Source organism: Ruditapes philippinarum, unplaced genomic scaffold (assembly GCF_026571515.1).
Source record: "Ruditapes philippinarum isolate M1 unplaced genomic scaffold, ASM2657151v2 ctg4291_1_1_1_1, whole genome shotgun sequence".
NCBI classification, from domain to species: Eukaryota; Metazoa; Mollusca; class Bivalvia; order Venerida; family Veneridae; genus Ruditapes; species Ruditapes philippinarum.
Genome location: NW_026853744.1, coordinates 92,914 through 101,032, shown reverse-complemented (window position 1 = coordinate 101,032; position 8,119 = coordinate 92,914). Strand labels below are relative to the sequence as shown.

The 8,119-nt window shown below is 34.0% G+C and overlaps 1 long non-coding RNA gene across 1 annotated transcript; it reads right to left on the bottom strand.

Annotated features, from left to right (window-relative positions):
• Nucleotides 1–456: 456 nt before the first annotated feature.
• On the bottom strand, nt 457–3,187 carry LOC132737692 (uncharacterized). The gene is made up of 2 exons (XR_009626772.1): nt 1,886–3,187; nt 457–1,422 (listed from the first exon to the last, which is right to left on the bottom strand). It is a non-coding gene; the product is annotated as an uncharacterized LOC132737692 (long non-coding RNA).
• Nucleotides 3,188–8,119: the final 4,932 nt, after the last annotated feature.

Sequence of the window (8,119 nt, the reverse complement as noted above, 5' to 3'; positions counted from 1 at the left end):
CAAAAAACAATTAGGAGTTAATATATATTCTGTATCAGTATCAAGAACGCACTCAAGTGTTCAATATCTGTGCACCACATAATATACATGTGACCATGTCAATAAAAGTTATTCCGACATCCCTGAAGCAATAAGAAGTTACAGAAATATAAGAAAAATTTTAAGTTTTATGAGAAGATAATTCAGAAAATATTGACACTAGAGTTATGAACCTTGTCATACAACTATTATATGGAAGTGAATATGAAACTTTAAATCAAAGTTTAAAGTAAATTATTTGCTTTGAAAAATAAAGAAAAAATCAATTTCAAAGTTCAAAGGGGGGGGGGGAATAATTCTGGAAATATTCATGGTTGAGTTATAAATCTTGTCACACATGATGTGGGTGATAATAAGTAACATATATTTGATTTGAAGTTGATACCTTGAGAAATAAAAAATTATAGTAAGAAATAATTAAAATACTTTACTGCACCAAAACTTTTATCTGAAATCTGGACAAGACATGGAGGCCACAGTGAGTAGGACAGCTCTCAATACATTTTGTATGGGCGAGCTTAAAAAATAGTTGATCAATAAGGTCATATTAATCATAATGCTTTCTTTAATCTCTTTAACATTATGATAGTGAAAGTATACATTCTAAATCTCATATATGATATGTAACAGAAGACGATATCACACATATATTTGCCTGGCATTTGTTGCAATGCTGAAAATGTCAGCTAAAGGGCACCCAGACTCCCTGGGTTAGTCATAACAGAACATTAGCTTGCAACAACCTGATAATCAAGGCATCATTTCCACAATTTTTTTATTTTTTTCTAATCTGATAAATTGCTGTTCTCAATTTTGTATGCCATTATTATTATCTTACGTAACATTACATTTTTACTGCTAGGGTGTTTAAATGCTTATATAGAATTATTAGTTACTATTATATATGATAAGATTTATTTAATCATTGATGTTAAAGTGCTTTAAATACAACATTTTACACAAAAAAACCCGTTGACCTCAATTCTGGTCCATGTTTTTGAAAACCTTTACACTACCTTAACCATATAGAATGCAATAAAAATAAACCCAACACAACTGAGCTGACATTTGAAAAAATAATCATTAGAAAACTGAAACAACCTTTACAATTTATTGCTCAGAATATTATAAACAAGAGCCATGTCAACATGGCCATCCCCCGCCGAATGTGTTTGCTCATTGGAAGAATGTATATGTAGTAGAGCAGAATAATTCAATTTTAAGAGGTCTTTTGGTAATGAAAACTGATGGCTGAAGTGATAACAGATTTGAAACCTATGTGAATACTGATGGCTGAAAATAACAAAGGGCAATAACTGAAAAATAATGCAGGGTAGGTTATCATTCTTGTGTGCTGCACCCTCCTCAGTAAAATCTATCCACCTATGAGGTTTCAAGTTGATACCTTAATAAGCTCCCAACAAAATAGTATGAAAAAGAACAAAGGGCAATAACTCAAAAGTTATATAGGGAAGAGTTATCATACTTGCGCACAGCATTCCTCCTCAATAAGATCTATCCACCTATGACATTTCATGTTGACATCTCATACACTTTTGAGTTATGCTCCATTCAGGTGAAAAATTAAGTATGAAAAATAAAGGGCAACAACTCAAAAATTATGAAAGGTAGAGTTATCATTCTTGTGCACTGCACACCTTCTGAGTGAGATCTATGGACCTATGAAGTATCATGTTGACACCTCAAACGCTTTTTGAGTTATGATCTGGACAAAAATTAATTTTGAAAAATAACAAAGGGCAATAACTCAAACATTATGCAGGGAAGAGTTATCCTTTTTCAGGCATTACTTGCACTGAACTCCTCCTCAATGAGATCCATCCACCTATGAAGTTTCAAGTTGATACCTCAAATACTTTTTGAGATAAGCTCCTGACAAAATAGTATGAAAAAGAACAAAGGGCAATAACTCAAAAATTATATAGGGAAGAGTTATCATTCTTGCGCACAGCATTCCTCCTCAATAAGATCTATCCACCTATGACATTTCATGTTGACATCTCAAACACTTTTGAGTTATGCTCCACTCAGGTGAAAAATTAAGTATGAAAAATAACAAAGGGCAATAACTCAAAAATTATGAAAGGTAGAGTTATCATTCTTGTGCACTGCACACCTCCTGAGTGAGATCTATGCACCTATGAAGTTTCATGTTGATATCTCAAAGGCTTTTTGAGTTATGCTCTGGACAAAAATTAATTTTGAAAAATAACAAAGGGCAATAACTCAAAAATTATGCAGGGTAGAGTTATCATTCTTGTGCACTGCACTCCTCCTCAATGAGGTCTATCCACCTATGAAGTTTCAAGTTGATACCTCAAATACTTTTTGAGATATGCTCCGGACAAAAATGTCGGACGGAAGGACGGACGGAGACTATTTCTATATCCCCCTCAGCCTTTCGGCGGGGGATAATTAAACATTTCAGTAACAGATGCAAAGAACCTCCATTAAAGACTTTGGCTCTCATTGGCAATTTACAATTTCATCACTGTAAGTACTTGGCAGTTTAAAGCATTACATTTTTCCAGAAATAACTTTTTTTCCAGCTCATAAATTTTGTAATTAATGCTCAAAGATGTTGGTTATCGTCTTATTACACTTACCATATTTGGTAATAATAGCAGTTTAACTTGTTAAATGTTAGAATGTGCCAAAAAGGACAATTTTATTGAACAACAACTTTGTTCATGTACTAATGTTTAGGAAAACCTTTACACTACCTCAACTAAAAAGAATGTGAATATAGTAATACCATGCCAAGGCAAAAAACACCAAAAAATGTTTTACCAGGAATGTAATAATGATATTAAAAACCTTTACACTACCTCAACTAAAAAGAATGTGAATATAGTAATACCATGCCAAGGCAAAAAACACCAAAAAAAGTTTTACCGGGAATGTAATAATGATATTAAAAAGACAAGCTCAAAAGGACCTTAACAAAACAGAGACAATGCTGGTTCATTAGAGAATTATAGACAACTTGTTCTGTTCTTTACAGTGTTTCCCTTACAAAAGTAACCAACGCCTATTATTCTGTTCTGAATGAAAACAAACAGTAACAAATTTTAACACAGAACAATTAAGTACAGATCAAGCAAAGATTTGGATTTGTTACAGAAACTAACAAGAACCGGTTGAACCGGGTGATGCTCCCCGAGAAGGTTCTGGACACAGGAAATTATAAAAAAAATGAACAAAGGGCAAAAACTCCAAAATTAGGCAAAGTGGAGTTATGTTTTTTTGCAATGCACTTCTATTCAATGAGATCTATCTATCTATAAAGTTTCCTGATGATATCAGAGTGTAAAAATGAACAAAGGGCAATAACTCCAAAATTAGACCAGGCTTTGTTTAGGTTCTTTAAGCATTGCAGTTCTATCCAATTATATCTAGGTACCTACATATGGAGGGCGATCGTTGCCAAAATTCCAGACATGTAAAGTGTTCCTTTTTAAAATGAATTTTGAAAATGCAAACTTGTATGCCTACCATTTTTTATTTTACCCGTGCATAGCACATGGTATGTCTCTTAAATCAATCTTTTAATTGAGGGTTCCCGCCTTTATATGACAAGTTTACATATAGATCGTAACAACTGACCTAACATCTAAAACGACATCAAATTTACAAGTTCGTATCTTCCATTGCATGCAATTCATAATTTATGCATTTTTGCACACTTCTAGATATGAAATATACAAATGAAATGTAAATCTTAAATACAGAGAATAGAGAGAGAGTTAAAACGTGTTACCAGTTGTAGAACTACACGAATACGTTAACACAGTAACATGTTTAAAATGACAAAAGTAGGTTTACAAAGTTAAACGATTTTAAGTCAAGCATAACGCCCCGCCCCTCTCGGAGTATTTACGAACTTCTATTGCGGACAGGTATAAAGCGGCGCCTCTCCCATATTTCTAAATAAAACCCAAGGACACCATACCGCCTATTTCATACATATATTTGTTTCATTAGTTACAAAAGTTTTGTCACTTGCAACATCACTTGAAAATTGCTGGTTTTAACATTTATGATGAAGATAACTTATGCATAAACTTATCATTTAACATTGTGTTTTCCTGAGAAACATCGGCGATTTGGAAATTTTTAGGGCAAACAATGACCAACTTCAAGGGAGTAATATTATTGATAATCTTAAGACCATCCAATATTTTTATTGGTTTCATTGAAAAATGTATTGGCACAAATTTCATTTTCAACAAAAACTATGCAAGTATTTGCAAAAATAGGATTTTAAAGCAGCCACCGAGATTTCCTTTCTGAAATCAAGAGAAAAAAACTTATCCGTAGCACATCTGTACAATCTTTAATATGGTATTTTCAGTATAAATAAAAACATTTTGCACTTTTTCATTATCCCTCATGTACAGACTCAATCAAACCGAGGCTGAATTTCTAATGTTATTTTGTTGTGATTTATACGTCCGAGGGATCACTTTGTTTCAAGATTTTTATACTTCACAACAGCAGGTGTCAAGGCCGTGTAGCAACTGTAAAAAGTTTCCCCGTACTCCACTTCAGTGTAGTTATATTTTTCTGGTCCGTCGGGATCATTGATGCCAGCGCTATTAAGTGTTGAGAATTGAGTACCGCTCAAGTCGGTGCCAGGGGGGGCGTAAGGGAAGTTGCACTTGTTCATCTTCCCTAATGTACAGACTCAATAAAACCGAGTCTACAGTTCCTTTGAATTCCTAATCAGTTACAAATTATTAATCATTTAGTGAATAACCTGTCCGTGCTCTGTCTTTGCCCTGTCCTGTTTTTGTTTGGGGTCCGCCTGGGCTCCTTGCCACTGGTTCTTGTTGCTGGGTCATATGGGGGTTGCGTTCATTGAACGCCGCCTTTCCTTGTTAATCTTGTTTATCATATTTTATGTAATTTTGTTGTGATTAATGCTTCCGAGGGATCACTTTTTTTAATATACTTGTCCAAAGGTTATGGTCTTAACTTTCATTCAATATTCATTTTCTTTTTTGAATAAAGTATCTAAAGGAAGCGACGTGATTTTCTTGCCAAATATATGAATGTGGTTTTAAGAGAGAAAAAATAAACAACGATAAGTTCGAAACAAAATTTTAAATACGTGATTAATTTTCATTTTTAAGGCATCACTAGAAAGTTCACGAAGGATTCTTTTACTTGAGTCTAAATTTATAAAAAATGACCAAGAAAAAAAGGTAAGTAGGGGCACAATGTTTCTCTTACTGAATTTCAGAGTGTGTTTTGTTTTCTTACTTGGGGACCATATGCCGTTTTTCATGGAATGGCACTAACGTGTCACATTGAAGGTTCCATGATAATCGCCATATTAACACATATGCGGAAGTTTCAAAATTGTACCAGTTCATATTTTGCTTGAGACGGTGCTAGGGGGCGTGGACGGTAACTTGCACTTGCCATTACCGTCCATGAACAGGCTCAATCAAACCGAGCCTGCAACATTCTCAATTTTGTCGTTTTGAGCGTTCTTTAGGGATTCTTATTTTCTGTATTTTACAGAAAGTAACATGATAAAATATGATAAACAAGATCAACAAGGAAAGGCGGCGTTCAATGAACGCAACCCCCACATGACCCAGCAACAAGAACCAATGGATAAACTTTAAAACGAAAAAATAATTCATTTTGATTTAATTCAGTTTTATTTTTAGGCATTATATAATTATATATTATAAATCGTATGAAGCACACTTTTAATTCAATCCAAAATTATCAAAATTGATTACGAACTTAAAAAGTTTGGAAGGAACGCCGTGTTTTTCTTACCAATTCGAGAGTGTTATTTTCAGAGGAAAAAAATGATAAATTTTGAAACAAAAATTTCAATACATCTATTTAATTTATTTTTATTTTTGAGGTACTCATACAAAGCTTATGGAGTAATCTTCCGTAATCTTCCATTTGGTACAAACAAATAGTTGACTTTTTATAGAAATAAAAAAAGTTAGAATGGACGCCGTGATTTCTTTCACATTATTGAGAAATAGGAGAGAGGCGACGAGTATTATACATGTCCGAACATTTCGTAATAGAAGATCGTAAGTACTCAGAGAGGGGCGGGGCGTCATGCATGACTTAAAATCTTTTAACTCTGTGAATCTACTTTTGTCATTTTAAACGTGTTACTGTGTAAACGTACTGTTGTAGTTCTACGACTGGACATGCTTTATTAAATTCTATTTTCTGTATTCGAGTTTTACATTTCATTTGTATTTTTCAGGTACAGATAGATATCTACAAGTGTGCAAACATGCTTATGTATTATATGCAATGGAAGATACGAACTTGTAAATTTGTTGTTGTTCTCCATGTTATGTCAGTTGTTGAGATAACATGTAAACTTGTTATTTAAAAGCGGGTGACTTCAATTAAAAGATTGGATTAAGAGGCATATCATTTGTTGTGCAGGAATACAATAAAAAATGCTAGACATACACGTTCGCATTTTCAAAAGTAGTTTTCAAAAGGAACATTTTACATGACTGGAATTTTGGCAACGATCGCCCTCCATACCTACAAAGTTTCATGTTGATATCTCAAATAGTTTTAAAGTAATGTCCAGGACAAAAGTCAAAAAGTAAAAATAAACAAAGGGCAATTTCTTCAAAATAAGGCAAGGCAGAGTAATGATTCTTATCTATCTACAAAGTTTCATGTTGATATCTCTTATAATTTTAGAGTAATGTCCCAGACAAAGTTCAAAGTGTCAAAATGAACAAAGGGCAAGAACTCCAAAAGTAGGCAAGACAGTGTTACAGTTCTTGTGCACTGCAAACTTACTCAATGAGATCTATCTACCTACAATGTTTCATGTTGATATCTCTTATACATTAAGAGTTATGTCCCGGACAAAGTTCAAAGTGTAAAAATAAACAAAGGGAGATAATTCAAAAATTAGGCAAGGCAGGGTTAAGGTTCCTGTTCACTGCACACCTACTCAAAGAGATATATCTACCTACAAAGTTTCATGTTGATACCTCTTATACTTTTAGAGGTATGTCCCAGACAAAGTTCAAAGTGTAAAATAAACAAAGGGGGATAATTAAAAAAAATTAGACAAGGCAGAGTTACGGTTCTTGTGCACTGCACACCTACTCAATGAGATCTATCTAACTACAAAGTTTCATGTTGATACCTCTTATTCTTTAAGAGTTATGTCCAGGACAAAGTTCAAAGTGTTAAATAAACAAAGGGGGATAATTCAAAAATTAGGCAAGGCAGAGTTACGGTTCTTGTGCACTGCACACCTACTCAATGACATCTATCTACCTACAAAGTTTCATGTTGATACCTCTTATACTTTTAGAGTTATGTCCCGGACAAAGTTCAAAAAGTAAAATAAACAAAGGGGAATAATTCAAAAATTAGGCAAGGCAGAGTTACGGTTTTTGTGCACTGCACACCTACTCAATGAGATCTATCTACCTACAAAGTTTCATGTTGATACCTCTTATACTTTTAGAGTTATGTCCCGGACAAAGTTCAAAAAGTAAAATAAACAAAGGGGAATAATTCAAAAATTAGGCAAGGCAGAGTTACAATTCTTGTGCACTGCACACCTACTCAATGAGATCTATCTACCTACAAAGTTTCATGTTGATACCTCTTATACTTTTAGTTATGTCCCGGACAAAGTTCAAAGTGTAAAATAAACAAAGGGGGATAATTCAAAAATTAGGCAAGGCAGAGTTACGGTTCTTGTGCACTGCACACCTACCCAATGAGATCTTTCTACCTACAAAGTTTCATGTTGATACCTCTTATACTTTTAGAGTTATGTCCCAGACAATGTTCAAAGTGTAAAAATAAACAAAGGGGAATAATTCAAAAGTTAGGCAAGGCAGAGTTACGGTTCTTGTGCACTGCACACCTACTCAATGAGATTTATCTACCTACAAAGTTTCATGTTGATACCTCTTGTTGTTTCAAAGTTATGTCTCGGACAAGAAAAGGGACGGACGGAAAGACGGACGGACGGACAAGGCGGCGACTATATGCTCCCCCGGAATTTTTTCGGGGAGCATAACAA